Genomic DNA, 19,886 nt, shown 5'->3' with positions numbered 1-19,886 from the left:
CATTCCTTTATTTGCCATCAATACAGATTTATGTCACATTAATTACCAGCAAGGACATTAGGGCCACCTTACTATTATAGGGCAAGAAGCAAAAATTTACAAAACACTGTTTGCCTTGTCCCTAGTTGATTTCTGTGTGGCACCTCATGACACAACTTTTTGCACCTCTTAGTGCTCTTGAAGTTGTATCCAAGGCATTAGCAAACAACCCCTATTGTGGTTATTGCTTATGAACACATATCAAGCAAAGTATCTATATATATATACAGAGATTAAGTGACATAGAAGGAGGTCACTGCCCTGTAAAGCTTACTATCTAAGTGATACGCTAAGAATTTATTTCTGGTAGGTGTATAAATCATCCTCTTACATTTTGTTCTGGTTCAAGTCTGACATTTACCACCAGTCAAATTTTTTTTTTTCTCCATGAATCTCTAATGTGGTTTTCCTATTTTTTTTTTTTTTTTTTTTTTAAAAGCTCTAAAAATTCAAGATTTATTAAGGGGCCCATTTACTTAGCTCGAGTGAAGGAATAGAGGAAAAAACCTTCGAATTTCGAATGTTTTTTTTGGCTACTTCGACCATCAAATGGGCTACTTCGACCTTCGACTACGACTTTGAATCGAACGATTAGAACTAAAAATCGTTTGACTATTCGACCATTCGATAGTCGAAGTACTGTCTCTTTAAAAAAAAAATTCGACCCCATAGTTCGCCATCTAAAAGCTACCGAAGTCAATGTTAGCCTATGGGGAAGGTCCCCATAGGCTTTGCTATCTTTTTTAGATCAAGGGATTAAAATCGAACGAATTGCGGTAAATCCTTCGACTTCGATATTCGAAGTCGAAGGATTTCAATTTGGCAGTCGAATATCGAGGGTTAATTTGCCCCTAAGTGTTAAAACCACTAATACAAAACTTTACCAGGTAAAAGTTTTCGAGGTTCTATAGAAGTCAATGGGAGCTGTGCTGATCCTATTGGAGCTTTTTAAATCAATTTCCGACTTTTAGAGGTTTTAAAATCTTTTTTTCGCTAGTAATTGTCTGAAAAACTAGAATTGTGAGAGGTTTTAGAGGTATTCATATTCTTTAGCATATTATTTTCCGTTCTTACTTTTTTTATTCTGATCTTTAAATAAATTCTATGACATTCATAGTTTTAGAGTTTTTTGAGTTAAGTCATGGTTTCAAAAACCTGTAAAACCATTAAAATCTGACGGTTGATAAATAGGCCTCTTAGTAACTGCCCTTAGGTGCAAGGCTGGGTGATAATGCTCCATGTCTTGTTTACCATTTCAGCACCTGCCCTTGGATTTAAAGCTCGTTTTCAGTGTTTCTGTTCAGGTTTAGTATTTAAGGTTTAGAGATAGTTTTGGTTAACATCAGTAGCAGGCAACTAGCAGAACATTATACAGTTCCTTCCATGATTTATCATTTAAACAAGAGCTGTATTTAGTGTGTGAAGGAAGAGAAAATTGACAAGTGACTAAATATATGAGACCCTTGTAAGTGAAATCATACATCTGCTAACCTATTGCCTGCCTGCTTCGTAACAACTGCACTTTGGAGCAAAATGTCTGCATTTGATTGTAAAACAGTAGAAGCAATTATCACAGACAAAAGAAAACATAAGAGGGAATTCGATATTGTATCAGCCTATCATCTATCTACTTACCTAAAAGTAGGTAGGGCCAAAATTACAGGTAGGCAGAGTAGGCATGTGCCTAGAGTGCATTGCACAGTGGGCGTATTTCCTATGAAAGACAGTAAATAATTAGGTGACAGAGGCATGGGGTTTGCGGAGCAATGGATGGCAGTCGCAACAACTCCAAGGAGATTTGTGGGTGCAGGAGGAGTTTGGAAAGCAACACCAATGGCAAACCAAGGGAGTAACAGGGGCATTGGGGTAGCTTTTGCTTCAGCAACATCTGCCTTCACCTATCATTTATCTATCATAATTCTATTTATCATCTATGTATCTATCTATTATCTATCATCTGTTTCATATATCTACATGCTATGTTATTATATTTTATGGCAATACTACTCGGCCTGACTCTAATCTGTCTAGCTATAATAGATCTATCTATATATCTCCCATCTATCAGTTATCTATCTATCTCTATCTACCTTTTTCCTTTCTGTAAGTCAAATTATCATCTTTCTATCTTCCTACCTGTCATGTGTTTCTCTATTTATCTCTCTCTCTCTCCGTTTACCCAATCTCTTATCTATAATGTATTTGTCATCTATCTATCTGTCATCTATCTATCTATCTATCATCTATCTATCTATCTATCTATCTATCTATCTATCTATCTATTATCTATCTATCTATCAACTATCTATCATATATATATATTGTTCTATCTATCTATCTATCATCTATCTATCTATCTATCTATCTATCTATCTATCTATCTATCTATCTATCTATCTATCATCTATCTATCTATCTATCATCTATCTATCTATCTATCTATCTATCATCTATCCATCATATATCTATTGATCTATCTATCTATCATCTATCCACATGTTTATAATCTATCAGTTATCTATCTATCTCATCTTTCTATCTTCCTACCTGTCATGTGTTTCTCTATCTATCTCTCTCTCTCCGTTTACCCAATCTCTTATCTATAATGTATTTATCATCTATCTATCTGTCATCTATCTATCATCTATCTGTCTATCTATCAACTATCTATCTATCTATCTATCTATCTATCTATCTATCTATCTATCTATCTATCTATCTATCTATCATCTATCTATCATATATCTATTGATCTATCTATCTATCATCTATCCATATATTTATAATCTATTATCTATATATCTCTTTCTATCTACAGTACCTTTTTCTATCTAACTGTCTGTACGTCAATCTATCATCATTCTATTGCCCTACCTATCATGTGTCTATCTGTCTATCTATCTAATTATCTATCTAATCTCTCTAGTGTATCATCTATCACCCTACCTATGTACCTACCATGTATCATCTATCTAAATCGAGAATAGTATCACTCTGGAGAACCATATCAATCAACCAGTGATCCGTTTATTAAAAAATTACAATAAAATTAGAAAATTGTATTAGAAAATGTGTGCATTTTTTTAATAAAAGGATCACTCGTTGATTGATATGGTTCTCCAGAGTGATACTATTGTCAATTTGTGAAGTCTGAGAGGTATGGCAGTACCTGACTCTGTGTGAGGAACCTATTATACAGGTATGGGACCTGTTATCCAGAATACTTGGGAACATGGGCTTTCCGGATAACGTATCTTTCTGTAATTTGGATCTTCCACTAGAAAATCATGTAAACATTAACTAAACCCAATAGTCTGGCTTTGCCTCCAATAAGAAATCATTATATCTTATTTTCGATAAAGTACAAGGTACTGTTTTATTATTACAGAGAAAAAGTAAATAATTTTAAAAAAAATAATTTTTAATTATAATTATTTAATTTTATAAATTAATTATAATTATTTAATTTTTATAAATAATTTTAATTATTTTATTATAAAGGAGCCTATGGGAGATGGCCTTTCCGTAATTCTGAGCTTTGTGGATAATGGGTTTCCGGATAATGGATCCTATACCGGTACAGGGAATAACCAAGGAAACGTTTACCTACATTCTGTTTATATCTATCATCTATCTATGTAACAGAAGGCAATTATAATTGAAATAAAGGGAAATGTAATTGAAAATTATCATGGTACATCTATCTATCAATCCGATGTATCCATCTGTCTGGTTGGTCTTTCTATCCATCTATCTGCCTGCCTATAAAGTATCTATCAAGCTATCATTCCCCATTTGCAGCCTGATACTGGTTACAAATCAAACCTCCCTATGATATATCCTGTGTTTGGAATCATAAGTATGATTTACCACGTTCCCTGGAATATTCTGACAATATCAGAATTGAATTTCACAGGCAAGGGGAAAATAATAAATGCCATCTATTTCCGCTTAATGTTGATTTACGGTACACCTCACTTTAATAACAGTAAAATACTCCTCAGTACTTTCCGTTGTGTCAGTTATTCCATATACGGCAATAAATGTTTTGGTGGGGAGAAAAATGAATGTACATTGATTATCGGGGGCGATACGTGATTTATAGGGCACTGTCTGGGTTTACGCAATAAATGATTAGATTGCTAAAGAAAGCTATTAGGTGCCATATATTGAGCACGACTGCAGCGTCATCTCAGAAACCCCTTTGTCCTACATTCACACACAATCAAAGGGAGATGGATGAAATTCTGGAGAAAACCTATTACAGGTCTCTGTGTTTGCTGGCAAGAGATTATCCTGAATATTATACTGTTGATACAGTGAATTATATTTCTAATTTCCCCATAAAATCACATTATGTCTAATATAGACCCAGCAGCCCGGAAGATCTGTGCCACTAAAGATCCCCCTGTAGCTCCCCATCTTTCTGCTGATTCATTACACAAGCTCTGGGCTGCTGTTGTGTAAGCTTAAAGGGGTGGTTCACCTTCAGGTTAACTTTTAGTATGTTATAGAATGGCTAATTCTAAACAACTTTCCAATTGGTCTTCTTTGTTTATTTTTTATAGTTTATGAATTATTTGACTTTATCTCCTATTTCCAGCTTTCAAAATGGGGTTAATGACCCCATCCAAAAACAAATGCTCCGTAAAGCTACAAATTTGTTGTTATTGCTACTTTTTATTACTCATCTTTCTGCTCTGACCCTCCCCTATTAATATTCCATATTCTCATTCAAATCAATGCATGGTTGCTAGGGTAATTTGTACCCTAGCAACCAGATTGCTGACTCTGCAAACTGGAGCGCTGCTGAACAAAAAGCTAAATAACACTAAAACCACAAATAATAAAAAAATGAAAACCAATTGCAAATTGTATCAGAATATCACTCTCTACATCATACTAAAAGTTAACCCAAAGCTGAACAACCCCTTTAAGACGACAATATACAATGCATATATAATATAAAATCACAATACAAGGCTAATTAGTAATGAATTCAGATTTAAATGTCATGGCGGCTAAGCAACATGTGCAGTCTGCATCAGAATTTTATAATCAACTCTGTAGCATCAAGTTTTATGACAGATAAACCTTATTTTGTGCTTGATAATTTCCAATGACCCCTAAGCTTAGAGTCACACTGAGCCTGTGCAGTGCAACTGGCACTCAAGGATGGCCTAACAAGATAGGGAGTTCCTATGGACAACTTCGAAGGCCTGGATCATTACTATAGGCCAGCTGAAACTCTGGGCTGGTTCAGTTCAATATATAAAATACAGTTTTTCTAGCCATATTCGTTTTTAGGCTTCAGTTCTCCTTTAAAACCTTAGGGTGGGGGTTTGGAGTCATAGCAACCAGAAGGGCTGTTCCTAGAAATATGAATAACAAATATATATATACAGGTATGGGACCTGTTATCCAGAATGCTTGGGACCTGGGGGTTTTCCGGATAAGAGAGCCTTCTGTAATTTGGATCTCTCTACCTTAAGTCTACTAGAGAACCATTTAAACCCAATAGGATTGTTCATCTTCAAATTAGGATTAAAGGGATACTGTCATGGGAAAAAAATTTTTTTTTCAAAATCAATCAGTTAATAGTGCTGCTCCAGCAGAATTCTGCACTGAAATCCATTTCTCAAAAGAGCAAACAGATTTTTTTATATTCAATTTTGAAATCTGACATGGGGCTAGACATTTTGTCAATTTCCCAGCTGCCCCTGGTCATGTGACTTGTGCCTGCACTTTAGGAGAGAAATGCTTTCTGGCAGGCTGCTGTTTTTCCTTCTCAATGTAACTGAATGTGTCCCAGTGGGACATGGGTTTTTACTATTGAGTGTTGTTATTAGATCTACCAGGCAGCTTGTGTTAGGGAGCTGCTATCTGGTTACCTTCCCATTGTTCTTTTGTTTGGCTGCTGGGGGGAAAAAGGGAGGGGGTGATATCACTCCAACTTGCAGTACAGCAGTAAAGAATGATTGAAGTTTATCAGAGTACAAGTCACATGACTTGGGGCAGCTGGGAAATTGACTATATGTCTAGCCCCATGTCAGATTTCAAAATTGAATATTAAAAAATCTGTTTGCTCTTTTGAGAAATGGATTTCAGTGCAGAATTCTGCTAGAGTAGCACTATTAACTGATTACTTTGAAAAAAATGTTTTTTCCCATGACAGTATCCCTTTAATTATATCTGAGTTGAGATCAAGAACAAGGTACCATTTGATTACTACAGAGAAAAAGGCATTCATTTTAAAAAGTTTTATTATATTGGAGTCTATGGGAAACGGCTTTTCCGTATTTCAGAGCTTTTTGAAAAACGGATCTTATTCTTGTAACAGGTTTCCCTGTGCAGAATAACTTCAATGTGCATTACTAAGCATTCGGAGAAAAATGAACTCAATATATACTGTACTTATTTCTGGGGTCCATTGTCCCTTTAAACTGGACTTTTCGGATTCTAAAAGGGGAGGTTCCATCAGTGACTTTCACCCACATTTTAACTTTCTCAGTGTATCAAATACAATTTTCCCATAGCTAATGAATGCATTTCTCTTTTCTGATTTCTATTTACCTGGACTGTCATTATGACCTCAGGTGGTTCACACATTTTATACATTGTTTTCATTTGCATATATTGTATAATAAATAAAAATGAAGGTCACCATTCACTTATCCCGGTAAACCCCATTAGGGCTGATTAGAGACCATCAACAAGGCACAGGTGGCACTTGGGCCAAACCAGGCAGTGACCAATGAAGGGGTAAATTAAAAATTGAGAATGCAAATATTAAAACGATGGTAATTATAAAAGATTATTAGCTCAGTGATGAAACTTTTGTTTCAGAAGAATATTTCATGTTTTTAACTTTGCTGCCCTTTGAAAGCCATTTTCTAGTTGTTTATCTGCTGAACTAATTATTATTACGAGTTTGTCAATAAACACCAGCGATGCCGCCCGAGACTACCTGAGCGCAAGAGAAATAAAATAACGAATCTCCTTTTTAGTGTTCATTTAGAGAAAATGCCAAAGTACATAACTAATTGGATTTGTTATGCTTTCAGAAGTGGGATTTATTAGCATTTGTCTAGGAATGCTCTTGAAAAATAAGCCTTGATAGGAGGACAAAAATGTTGCTAGAACAGCTTAATTAATTAATGAAACCCTATATCCAGTTACAAATATCTATTGTGTAGAATGCTTATGGACCAGGGTTTTTTTTTTTGGATAAGGGATTTCCATAATGAGGAATAGCTGCCTTAAGGCTTCGAAAAAAACTTTTTTTAAAAAAAATAGGATAGTTTTTCTATAAATATAGATTTATTTTTGTAATTAGTCGGCCTTCGAGGGCCCACTATTTAACCTAATTGAGACAGGACTTCTTCTGTTGGTGCACAGAGATATGGGCCCACCCAGAGGTTCTCTAGAGCTCTGACTGTCCATTCCAACCTCTATGTTAGGTTAGCTAACACTGACACCAAAGTGCTGTCATTTCATTACTATGTAAAAACATAATCATGAAAATAATTATTGTTTTATAGGAAATGGGTTTCCATGGACAAGGACAATTATCTATATACTGTATCTCTTTCTAGCTACTTCTTTCTATCTAACAGTCTGTACTTCAATCTATCATTATTATATTACCCTACCTATCATGTGTCTATCTATCTATCTATCTCCAGTCTATCATGTATCTCTCTCTCTCTCTCCCTCTCTCTCTCTCTCTCTCTCTCTCTCTCTCCCTCTCTCTCTCTCTCTCTCTCTCTCACTCTCTCTCTCTATCTATCATCTCTCTCTCTCTCTCTCTCTCTCTCTCTCTCTCTCTCTCTCTCTCTCTCTATCATCTATCTATCTATCTATCTATCTATCTATCTATCTATCTATCTATCTATCTATCTATCTATCTATCTATCTATCTATCTATATCTCTCTAGTGTTTCATCTATCACCCTACCTCTATCGTACCTACCATCTACCATCTATCATCTATCTAAATTGACAATAGTATCACTCTGGAGAATCGTATCAATCAACCAGTGATCCTTTAATTAAAAAATTGCAATAAAATTAGCAAATTGTATTAGAAAATGTGTGCAGTTTTCTAATAAAAGGATCACTGGTTGATTGATATGGTTCTCCAGAGTGATACTATTGTCGATTTGTGAGAGGTATGGCAGTACCTGGCTCTGTGTGAGGAACCTATTATACAGGTATGGGACCTATTATCCAGAACGCTCAGGACCTGGGGTTTTCCGGATAATGGATCTTTCTGTAATTTGGCTCTTCATACCTTAAGTCTACTAGAAAATCATGTAAACATTAACTAAACCCAATAGTGTGTATTTGCTTCCAATAAGAAATCGTTATATATTATTTTCAATCAAGTACAAGGTACTGTTTTATTATTACAGAGAAAAAGTATATAATTTTTAAAAATTTGGATTATTTGATTATAATGGAGCCTATGAGAGATGGCCTTTCCTAATTCGGAGCTTTCTGGATAACGGGTTTCCGGATAATGGATCCTATACCTGTACAAGACATAACCAAGGAAACTTTTACCTACATTCTGTCTATATCTATCATCTATCTAGGTAACAGAAGGCAATTATAATTTAAATAAAGATATCACTCCAACTTGCAGTGCAGCAGTAAAGAGTGACTGAAGTATATCAGAGCAAGTCACATGATTGGGGGAACTTGGGAAACTGACAATATGTCTTGTCCTATGTCAGATTTCAACAGTCCAAAGGCTGTTGTTTACTCAATGTAACTGAATGTGTCACAGTGGGACCTGGATTTTACTATTGAGTGCTATTCATAGATCTACCAGGCAGCTGTTATCTTGTGTTAGGGAGCCGTTATCTGGTTACCATCCCATTGTTCTGCTGTTAGGCTGCTGGGGGTGGGGTAGGGTTGATATCACTCCAATTTACAGTGCAGTAGTAAAGAGTGACTTCAAAATTAAGATTTCAAAATTAAATATAAAAAAAATCTGTGCTCTTTTGAAAAACAGTGCAGAAGTCTACTGGAGCAGCACTATTAACTGATGCATTTTGGGAAAAAAAACGTTTTCCCATGTATCCCTTCGAGATAGTATCAGTTTTTACACCGCTATTAAAATGAATATGAAACAACAGTACCACCTGCTGGTCATTGCAGCCAACTTGCTTCAGTCAGCTGAAAATGAATTTTGTGATATGGCGCTCTGCTTAGAAAATGAAATTAGCAAACAGGGAAAAGTCATCTGAAGTTTCTTTGAGGAGTTCTAAGAAGAGCAACATTGCAAGTGCAAGCGAAGTTAGCAATTTATGATTTTCCATGCAATGACTTTTGTATAAAACCAATGCGCTTGTCACACTTCCATAGAGTTGTACTCTGTGCCACTTATTCCTTCCTGCCTTCCATTCTGAATCTGGTGCTGCTGCACCTGATAGGGCACACACGTTACTCTCATGTTGAACACTGGAAATGAGGCCAGACAGACTTATTCTATGTGACTGCTTCCAATTTGCAACCAAGTACAAGTACAATCGCATTCATTTTGGCAAATTCGACATCTTTGCACATGGCACAGTGCAAGTGCATTCTCAATGACCCTGAAATACTGAGAAAAAAATACTCTGAGCAGTTTTGCATTCATTTATTTTAAAGGGGAACTAAAGCTTAACTAAACAGGTAGCTAGAAATGTTGTACATTATGTTTTGGGCTTCTGTACCAGCCCAAGGCAACCACAGTCCTTTAGCAGTAAATATCTGTGTCTAGAAAGATGCCCCAGTAGCTCCCCATCTTCTTTTCTGCTGATTCACTGCACATGCTCTGTGCTGCTGTCACTTACTGAGCTTAGGGACCCACTCACAATATACAGCACACATAGAATAGAAATTGCACAATATAAGGCTAATTAGTAATTAATACAGATAATTACTACTTGGCAGCACAGAAACCAGTGCAATTAGCATCAGAATTTAATAATCAGCCCTGTAGTATCAGCTTATATTACAGGGGAACCTCATTTTCTGCTGGATAATTAGTGACGACCCCTAAGCTTAGCTTCTCAACAGCCGCTCAGAGCCCACTGAGCATGTGAGTGTCACAGACACTTTCCAAGATGGTGACCCCCTGTGACAAGTTTGAAGTCCTGGATCATTGCTGCTATTGACAAGCTGAAACTTTAGGCTGGTGCAATAAGGTTGTTATATAAAATATGGCATTTTTAGACATATTCATTGTTAGGGTGTAGTTCTCCTTTAATGAGTTTACATTTCCTTACTGCATACTGTATGTTGTTTTTGGTAAATCTCTTGGTGTTATCATGACTACAAACAAGCTTGTATGAACTGTGGGTGCTTTGATCACCACTACCACCAGCACTCCATTTGCCATAGCCCTTATGAATGTCTACTATAATTGTCTATAGGGGGTTGTTTAGGTTTATCACACCATCTTGTGCTCCTTCATTCCATTTGGACACATTATTTTGTACCTTGTTACCCTTTCACACACACATGGGTGCAACATCAAGAAGAAACACCCTTCTAAATTGCTTTTATCATTTTGTAGCTGTAATGCTGAGGAATCATATCCTCAGGTTTCCACAGTTTTGAGTGGAATAATATTTGGTTGACAGGCAGGCCCAACGGATGCCCCAACTCACGTAAGATGGACTTGAACTAGACAGCCCTTTTTTTCAAAGGGCTGTCTGGTTTAAAACACCCTGTTCAGGTTTCAGTGAAAGAGGAAACAAAATCACCCAATTGTGATCATATGATGCCATAGCCCCAATCCCAACATTGTTACTCAGCCACCAAACAGCATGGACCCACCACCAGCCACACCATGACATCGTCATTATGACCCTTTTTCCGGGTTTTGGTCCCAGCAATGGTGGCAACCCTATAGGATGCTTCAGGTTTTTGAAAATTAACAGAGTAACATAGTTAGTTAGGTTGAAAAAAGAAACACGTCCATCAAGTTCAACCTTTTAGTTTTTTTTTTTATCTGCCTAACTGCCAGTTGATCCAGAGGAAGGCAAAAAAACCCATCTGAAGCCTCTCCAATTTGCCTCAGAGGGGGAAAATTTCCTTCCTGACTCCAAAATGGCAATCGGACTAGTCCCTGGATCAACTTGTACTATGCGCTATCTCCCATAACCCTGTATTCCCTCACTTGCTAAACACCATCCAACCCCTTCTTAAAGCTATCTAATGTATCAGCCTGTACCACTGATTCAGGGAGACAATTCCACATCTTCACAGCTCTCACTGTAACAAACCCCTTCCCAATATTTTGACGCAACCTCTTTTCTTCTAATCGGAATGGGTGACCTTGTGTCAGCTGGAAAGACCTACTGGTAAATAAAGCATTAGAGAGATTATTATATGATCCCCTTATATATTTATACATATTTATCATATCTCCCCTTAAGCACTATGCACCTCTTCTCCAGTGGGAACATCCCCAATTTTGCCAGTCTTTCCTCATAGCTAAGATTTTCCATACCTTTTACCAGCTTAGTTGTCCTTCTCTGTACCCTCTCTAATACAATAGTGTCCTGTTTGAGTGATGGAGACCAAAACTGTACGGCATATTCTAGATGGGGCCTTACCAGTGCTCTATACAGTGGAAGAATGACCCCCTCCTCCCGTGACTCTATGCCCCTTTTAATACAGCTCAAGACCTTATTTGCCCTTGATGCTGCCGACTGGCATTGCTTGCTACAGCCAAGTTTATCATCTACAAGGACTCCAAGGTCCTTTTCCATAATGGATTTGCCTAGTGCAGTCCCATTAAGGGTATAAGTGGATATTTTTACATCCCAGGTGCATGACTTTACATTTATCAACATTGAATCTCATTTGCCACTTAGTTGCCCAGATTGCCAGTTTGTCAAGATCCTGTTGCAAGGATGTCACATCCTGGATGGAATTAATTGGGCTGATAGTTTTGTGTCATCTGCAAACACTGATACATTACTTACAACACCCTTCCCTACATCATTAATGAACAAGTTAAATAAAAGTGGACCCAATCACAATTTTTGGATTCTATGAATGCCTTTCCTGGAAAGAATGCTTTTTACTATTTATACTATTTATGTGCATTCCAATTCTTTATAATTAGCTTCCATTAGAGTCCATTTACCTCCCCCAAAATGACAAAGCAGCACTGAGAAAGCCCCACGCTTCCCACAAGCAGCTCCCTGCCAAATTCCCTCAGAAAGGGGAAACATCATATTATCATTTTGAACAAGTCGAGGCCGACACTTAAACACTATTTTCCTGTCTGCTGTTGATCGATCTTGACAGTTTGAATGCGCACAGCTACTCTTTATCACCTTCTCTTCTTTTCAGAGGGTGGTATCGTAATGTCCGCTGTAATCATTCTACGAAGGGTGAAATCTGGATTTTTTTTTTTATTTGCTCAGTGCATCAGGGTTTTTTTTCCGACTCCTTTGTGTAGCTGCCAGCCGGGCCAGTTTAAAATGAGCATGCCGAGTGTTTTTAATGCAGAAGACGACATGGAGAAGAGAACACAATGCATGAGAATCTCATTTAAAAACACCAAGCTGTGAGAAAAAAAACACATTTACAAAGCTTTTTTTACAAAATAGTATAATGTTAACAGTGGCTAATTTCACTAAATTTCATCCTGTTTAAATACTTGTTACCGACAGAGTAAGAATGAACTCCCACTTAAAGGGATACTGTCATGGAAAAACATGTTTTTTTCCAAAACACATCGTAGACTAGAAGAAAAGAACTTTCATTTGAAGCAACGTAGAGGGTTCTTCACAGTCAGGACAGTGAGGTTGTGGAATGCACTGCCGGGTGATGTTGTGATGGCTGATTCAGTTAATGCCTTTAAGAATGGCTTGGATGATTTTTTGGACAGACATAATATTAAAGGCTATTGTGATACTAAACTCTATAGTTAATATAGGTATGGGTATATATAATTTTAATTAAAAGTAGGGAGGGGTGTGTATGGATGCTGGGTTTTCATTTGGAGGGGTTGAACTTGATGGACTTTGTCTTTTTTCAACCCAATTTAACTATGTAACTATGTAGTGCTGCTCCAGCAGAATTCTGCACTGAAAACCATTTCTCAAAAGAGCAAACTGATTTGTTTATATTCAATTTTGAAATCTGACATGGGGCTAGACATTTTGTCAGTTTCCCAGCTGCCCAGTCATGTGACTTGTGCCTGCACTTTAGGATGGAATTACTTTCTGGCAGGCTATTTCTCCTACTTAATGTACCTAAATCAGCCTCAGTGGGACTTGGCTATTACTATTGAGTGCTGTTCTTAGATCTTCCAGGGAGCGGCTTTCTGGTTACCTTCCCATTGTTCTGTTGTTTGGCTGCTGGGGGGGGGAAGGGAGGGCTGATATCACTCCAACTTGCAGTACAGCAGTAAAGAGTGATTGAAGTTTATCAGAGCACAAGTCACATGACTTGAGGCAGCTGGGAAATTGACAATATGTCTAGCCCCATGTCAGATTTCAAAATTGAATATAACAAAATCAGTTTGCTCTTTTGAAAAATGGATTTCAGTGCAGAATTCTGCTGGAGCAGCACTATTAACTGATGCGTTTTGGAAAAAAACATGTTTCCCATGACAGTATCCCTTTAAGGGCCACTATTCAGGGGTGATCCCAGGTTGAATTCGTAATCGGTGTGGTCAAGATCACACATGATGTTATTAAGGTGTAGAGCACGGCCAGACCACTTCAGCTGCTTCAATAATCTTCGGAATGAGAGTTGCTCCTATTGACCATGCGCAGCTCAACCAGTGTCATTCCAAAGATTACCGAAGAGAAGAAGATGGCGCCAGTGAACTCCGCTGGACAGGATTTGCACGGAGGGGTAAGCAAAGAGTTAAGGGCATTTGCATGGGGTAGCAGCTAGGCTGGGGGGAGGAGGGAAGGTGTTGGTAACTTACTTACAGAGCAGTCACTATAAGGAAGATGTACCATACATGGTCAAGAAAGTACTTACATCTGAGCAAGTGCAAGCATTACTGGGAAACGTTTCGCACACGTTTCTTGTGTCCAACAGTTTGCAAGCTTTGTGCTCTAACGAATGCTATTTAAATATAGCCAGGGTGTGTACTTGCAGTTCTTTAGCTACAATCCTATCTCGGTTTCCTATAGGTTAACCCTTTAGCTTCTGGCTGCAGGGCATTGGCATTATGTGAGCATAATTTGATATGACATTATATAGGGCCACAATTAACTCCTTATCATAGATCACATCTGTCTTAGGAGTCTTGTTGGAAAAAGGAAACTTTAATTGGGGGAGGGTATTATCATTTTATATCATTTAAATTGTCCTTTTATAACACTCATTCCTGTCATCAATGTGCTGTTCCATCAAGGGGGGTCTATGTAGGGTAGGGGGAAAGGTTTTTTTTTTTTTATTAAGGATTTGTTTCTCCTTTAAGTCAGCAATTTACAGTGCACAACTAACAAATATTTTTTTCTGAGATCCTCAACCTAACCTTTGTTTTCAGCAGGCAACACACTCATGTTGTGAATTACTGACAGCTTTTACCTGGTATAATGTACATATTCCAGCTTGTGTCGGCGATTTGCAGTACACAACTACCATATATTTTATTTATGGTATCCTCAACCTAACATTGTTTTCCAGTTGACAACACATTCATGCTGTGAGTCGCTGACAGGTTTCACCTGGCAGAATGTGCCGATTCCAGCTTGGGTCAGCAATTTGCAGTGCACAACTAACAACTGGCAAACAGCATGGCTGAGCTGAGCAGGAGAAAAGTTTGGCTGAGGAAACACAGCAATAAACCATTTGTATCTCAAAAATGATAAGCAAAGAAGTTGAATTGTTTAAAAGACTTTTACGCATCTTCTATAATCAAGTTGAATGGCGATGTCAGCTCCCCTTTAAACACACTGTGTCATCATAACGTAACAATTTGGAATATCAGAATCCTAATAGTCTTTCTTATATGGTGAATGCTATTTCACACTCTAGAAAATAGGTGCTTAAAACTGCAACCTTTTGCAACCCTGCCATGCTCTGACATTACAATACAATTGATATACACTAAAGTCCTGTCAGATACTTAAATCAACACCTAAAATAGCCATAAAATCAGAGTGTGTGAACTGTGTTGTCACTGCTATTTTCCTAGGGTTTAACTATCCCGCTGAGCTGGCCACTACAAAGCTTCTTTTCATGAAATTGTATGTGTATTGTAGATTTGCTATTGTCTCGTTTGGTTCGACTCTTATATGACAATTAGGGGGTTATTTATCAAAATCAGAAATTGTCGAAGCATTTTCTAATATATAATCCGACCAAAACCGCTCAGGTTTTTTCCCCTTATTTATCAAGATATTTTTCCAAAACTTTCCTGTGCTGAAAAAACTAAAAAAACTAATCTTTTTACTCCCAAAAACTCCCAAAAATTTTTGCCCAAAAACTATGAAATCTTCAGATTTTGGTACGAAACCCAGTGCAGATCAGGATATCTTCGGGACTTCTCCCATCATCTTATAAATAACCTCGGCAGGTCTGAGATGCCGGATTTTCAGATTTCGACTTTTTCCATCCTCGGGGTATAATACATTTGAGGGCTTTTTTCCACTAAAAATTCTGATTTTATAGTAAAAAAAAATAAAAAATTTCAAGTTTTTGGCATTCAGACCTATATAATAAATAACCCCCTAAGAGTTTTTCATTGGTTTATTCATTCCTTTTAATGATTAGACAGATGTAGCTTGGATAATGGAAATATCAACACCATTCGGATGGTTGTTTATACCGCTCATCATTCTAGGACTAAAAGCTATCTTGGGCTCATTACAAATGGCTCACCATGGCAGTTGGACCGCGTTGTTCCCCTTCTAGCTCACCGGGAATAAATCATGAAATTTTCACCAAACATATGGTACATCCAATCCTTGGCACGGTTGAATGGATCACTCCATCCAAAGGTTAAAAACTCCAAGAACTTTATTCAAACATGATAAAAATCACACAGAAAATGATGGGGCAGGGAGAGAGCACCGCTTTAGGCGTTTTGGGACTAATATGAGTCACTTGTTCAGAAGCGACTTCAGAAGAGACTAAAAACAGACTGGTTGCAAGCCGTATATGTACAGGTATAGGATCCATTATCCAGAAACCCGTTATCTAGAAAGCTCCAAATTATGGAAAGGCTGTCTCCCATAGACTATAATAAGCCAAATTTTCTTTAAATTATTTCCTTTTTCTCTATAATAATATAACAGTACCTTGTGCTTGATCCAAACTAAGATATAATTAATCCTTATGGGAGGCAAAACCAGCCTGTTAGGGTTATTTAATGTTTACATGATTTTATAGTAGGCTTAAAGTATGAAGGTTCAAATTACGGAAAGATCCATTATCCAGAAAACCCCAGGTCCCAAGCATTCTGGAAAGCAGGTCCCATACCGGTATTATTAAACATGTGGAACTTGATGCATAGTTCTTCTATCCTTAATTACTATATAATGGAGTCATTTGGATATATCCACATATAATACACAAAAGCCATGAATATCCTGTAAATTATATCCTTATAAACGGTGAGTTCTGATGTCATCAGTTATAAACGGTGAGTTCTGATGTCATTTCTGTCACATGACTCATTGAAACTTGTGTATTATAATAAATAAAGTACCCCCAGTTGTAAAATATGAGGATATTAGAAGTTACCTCGGAGTTCCATGACCTGTATAAAAAAACTCGGCCTTCGGCCTCGTGTTTTTATATGGTCATGAAACTCCTCGGTAACTTATAATATCCCTATATTTTACAAAAGGGGGTACTTTATTCACTATATAATTACTTAAGTGAGGGGTAAAACCACTAGTTTCTTGGTTTTAAGGCAGTGCTATGTGTGTAGCATGAGATGTGAATACTTTCTGAAGTCTCCAACTGCATATATTGCATTGTACAGGGCTTTTATGCTTTTTAGCCCTTCTATCCCTAACCTCATGGTTAAATAAATGAAAAGTTCACCTATTCATAATTCTCCGGTTATTAATTTATTAAACATAGGCATATCATTTTAACTTGTACCTTTGCTTAATTTAGGTCCCATAAGTTCACAGATTTGCAGCAGGCGGGACTCCAACAGAACCGCCAATGCTCCAGTGCTAAAGTGAAGGAATGGAAATGCTCAACTTTCTTACAAATATTAAAAAAAAATATCCACAATGCAGCTAACATAGCACAAATACATTCTAGTGTATTACATTTTCCTTTAAATCGAGTCTTCGTAACGTCCCAGGGCCCGCAGCCATGTTTTTGCACTCTATATAAGATCTTCCTTGTTTTATGGAGTATCCCAGTGTGGTCTCTGATATAGAAAAGGTTAAATCCATAAACACTGGACTAGTAATTTCAGCAGTACCCGAGGATCAGCTGTAAAGTAGCTGGCGGCAACTCAGGCTCCACAAATCAAGTCACTTTTATGTTTTCTGGTTATCAATTGTGCTCATCTGCACCACAATAAACCATAGCAGAAAGGGTCATTCCGCACGCCGCTTTTCTTTCTTTTACAATTTATCTATGTTCTTTTCTCTTCTCAGCTACATTGAAAGTCCAATCCGGTGTTGATGATGAGCCATTACAAGCAAGGTTAGGGTGACATATGAAATGCTTGGAGCATTTATCTACGTCAGTTTAAGGCCAGAAACTGACCACTGACGGATGAAGTGCAAAATGCACATTTATGGGCTCTGTCAAGGCTGCTACAAATTTGCACTCACAGTTACTAAATAGCTAGTCTGGAATAAACCAAAATCCACTGTGAGTGTGTATTGTAGGAAAATAATATTGTTCTGTAAACGACATTATTTTCTCTTGTGAGCAAAGCATGCAACTAGCACCCAGTTTTTGTGGTTATACATGGTGTGCACCCTTTGGACTATTATATATATATGCAAAAAATGCAAATAAAGCAAAAAAATACATTTATTAATTCCAACTTTCCAGTTCCGTATCGGAACTTTCATCAGCTGAGTTCACCAGTGCTTTCTTTCTTTATCTGGATGTACCGAACTGTAGATTTTGCCACTCCTAATATTGTAGCAATTTCTCTGTGTTTTTCTTCTGTTTTTCGGCGTTCAGCCGCAGGGGAGTGCAGGAATAGACGCATTTAATTATTTCAAATGGGGCTGTACTCACACAGGCGCATGTAGGTGCCGAACGCAGGTTGAGATGCAACATGCTGCATTTTTCCTGCGTTCGGCACCTACATGCGCCTGTGTGAGTACAGCCCCATTTGAAATAATTAAATGCGTCTATTCCTGCACTCCCCTGCGGCTGAACGCCGAAAAACGGAACGCAGGGGAGCGCAGGTAAAAACGCTCATGTGTAAGAGCCCTAAGGATGGCTTGTTTCACCTGCATGGAGAGCTCCTTTGACCACACAAAATCTTCCACATACAAGCATCCCCCCCCCCTCAAATCAACTCCAGGGCTTTTATCTGCTTCATTAATAATGACATGATGAAGGAATTGCCCACACCTGCCCATGAAATAGCCTTTAAGCCAATGGTCCAATTGCTTCTGAGCCCCTGAAATGAAGTGATTGTGTTAGAAAAAAGGCTTCAGTTCCTCACATTTTTATGCAATCTTTTTGTTCAACCCACTGAATTAAAGCTGAAAGTCTGCAGTTCAACTGCATCTGAGTTGTTTCAATTAAAATTCAATGTGGTAATGTACAGAACCAAAATTAGAAAAAAAGTTGTCTCTGTCCAAAGATTTATGGGTCCATATATATATATATATATATATATATATATATATATATATATATATATATATATATATATATATATATATATATATATATATATATATATATATATATATATATCCAGTTTTACATGTCCAGATTATAAATTTTTCCCAGAATTTATACTTTTTTCTTCATGGTCCCATACAGGCAAGTAGCGCCTATCTTGCCCCGGATTTTACGTTTCCCCTAGAATCTGGATTAAGAGTCTGCACTCAAACCAAGCCTTTTGGGGTGCTGTAGGCAATAAATGTAAATTTAAAGCATAAAGTCCTAGCACTCCATAGATAAATCAAGTTTGTGAAGGTTTTTATTTCATACCATCACATTGTGAATCCGACCTTTTGTTAACCAATTGGGACCTTTCATAAGCAGTAATACCACTCAACCTATAGTCCAAAAGGTCATTTTGGGTGCATGGGATATGGTTAAACAATATACAGTTCAATTTACTCAGCATTCCAAAGATATATAAATAAATATTGTATACTGGGTTCTGTGCACAATGCACAGTATTTGCAGATGGGAGACGTAAGGTATGACGATCCAAATTACGGAAAAATCCATAACCTGGAATGCCCCACGTCACGAGCATTCTGGATAACAGGTCCATACGTGTACTTGATCCGAACTAAGATATAATAAATCCTTATTGGATGCAGAGCCATCCTATTGGGTTTATTTATTGTTTAAATGATTTTCTAGTAGACTTAAGGTATGAAGATCCAATACAAATCCAAAGATCCGTTATCTTGAATGCCCCAGGTCCTGAGCATTCTGGATAACAGAATAAGTAACATGTACATGGAAATTACTAATTATTGTGCCAGATACCATTTCCACAATATCAACAGCAAAATACACTTTGACACAAATAATCGGCAGTAAATTTCCGGCTTATATTCAGCCAGTGACGGCAACAAATAAACAATAAAGATATAAATGTTTATCAGACTCCCAAGTGCTAACCCCAGAACGTTAGCAGATGTAATGGGTATATGAGAAATCACTCACTGTTCCATATATTGAGCACACAGGAA

The 19,886-nt window shown here is 37.3% G+C and overlaps 1 protein-coding gene across 1 annotated transcript in view; it reads left to right on the top strand.

The window, feature by feature from the left end:
- The window catches only part of adarb2.L (adenosine deaminase, RNA-specific, B2 (inactive) L homeolog), a 415,479-nt gene that overhangs the window by 351,429 nt on the left and 44,164 nt on the right, over nucleotides 1-19,886 (top strand). The gene's annotated exons all lie outside the window — the stretch shown is intronic.

This window comes from Xenopus laevis, chromosome 6L (genome assembly GCF_017654675.1).
Source record: "Xenopus laevis strain J_2021 chromosome 6L, Xenopus_laevis_v10.1, whole genome shotgun sequence".
NCBI lineage: Eukaryota > Metazoa > Chordata > Amphibia > Anura > Pipidae > Xenopus > Xenopus laevis.
Note: the sequence above shows the minus strand (reverse complement) of the source record. Positions and strands in the feature narration are given on the sequence as shown.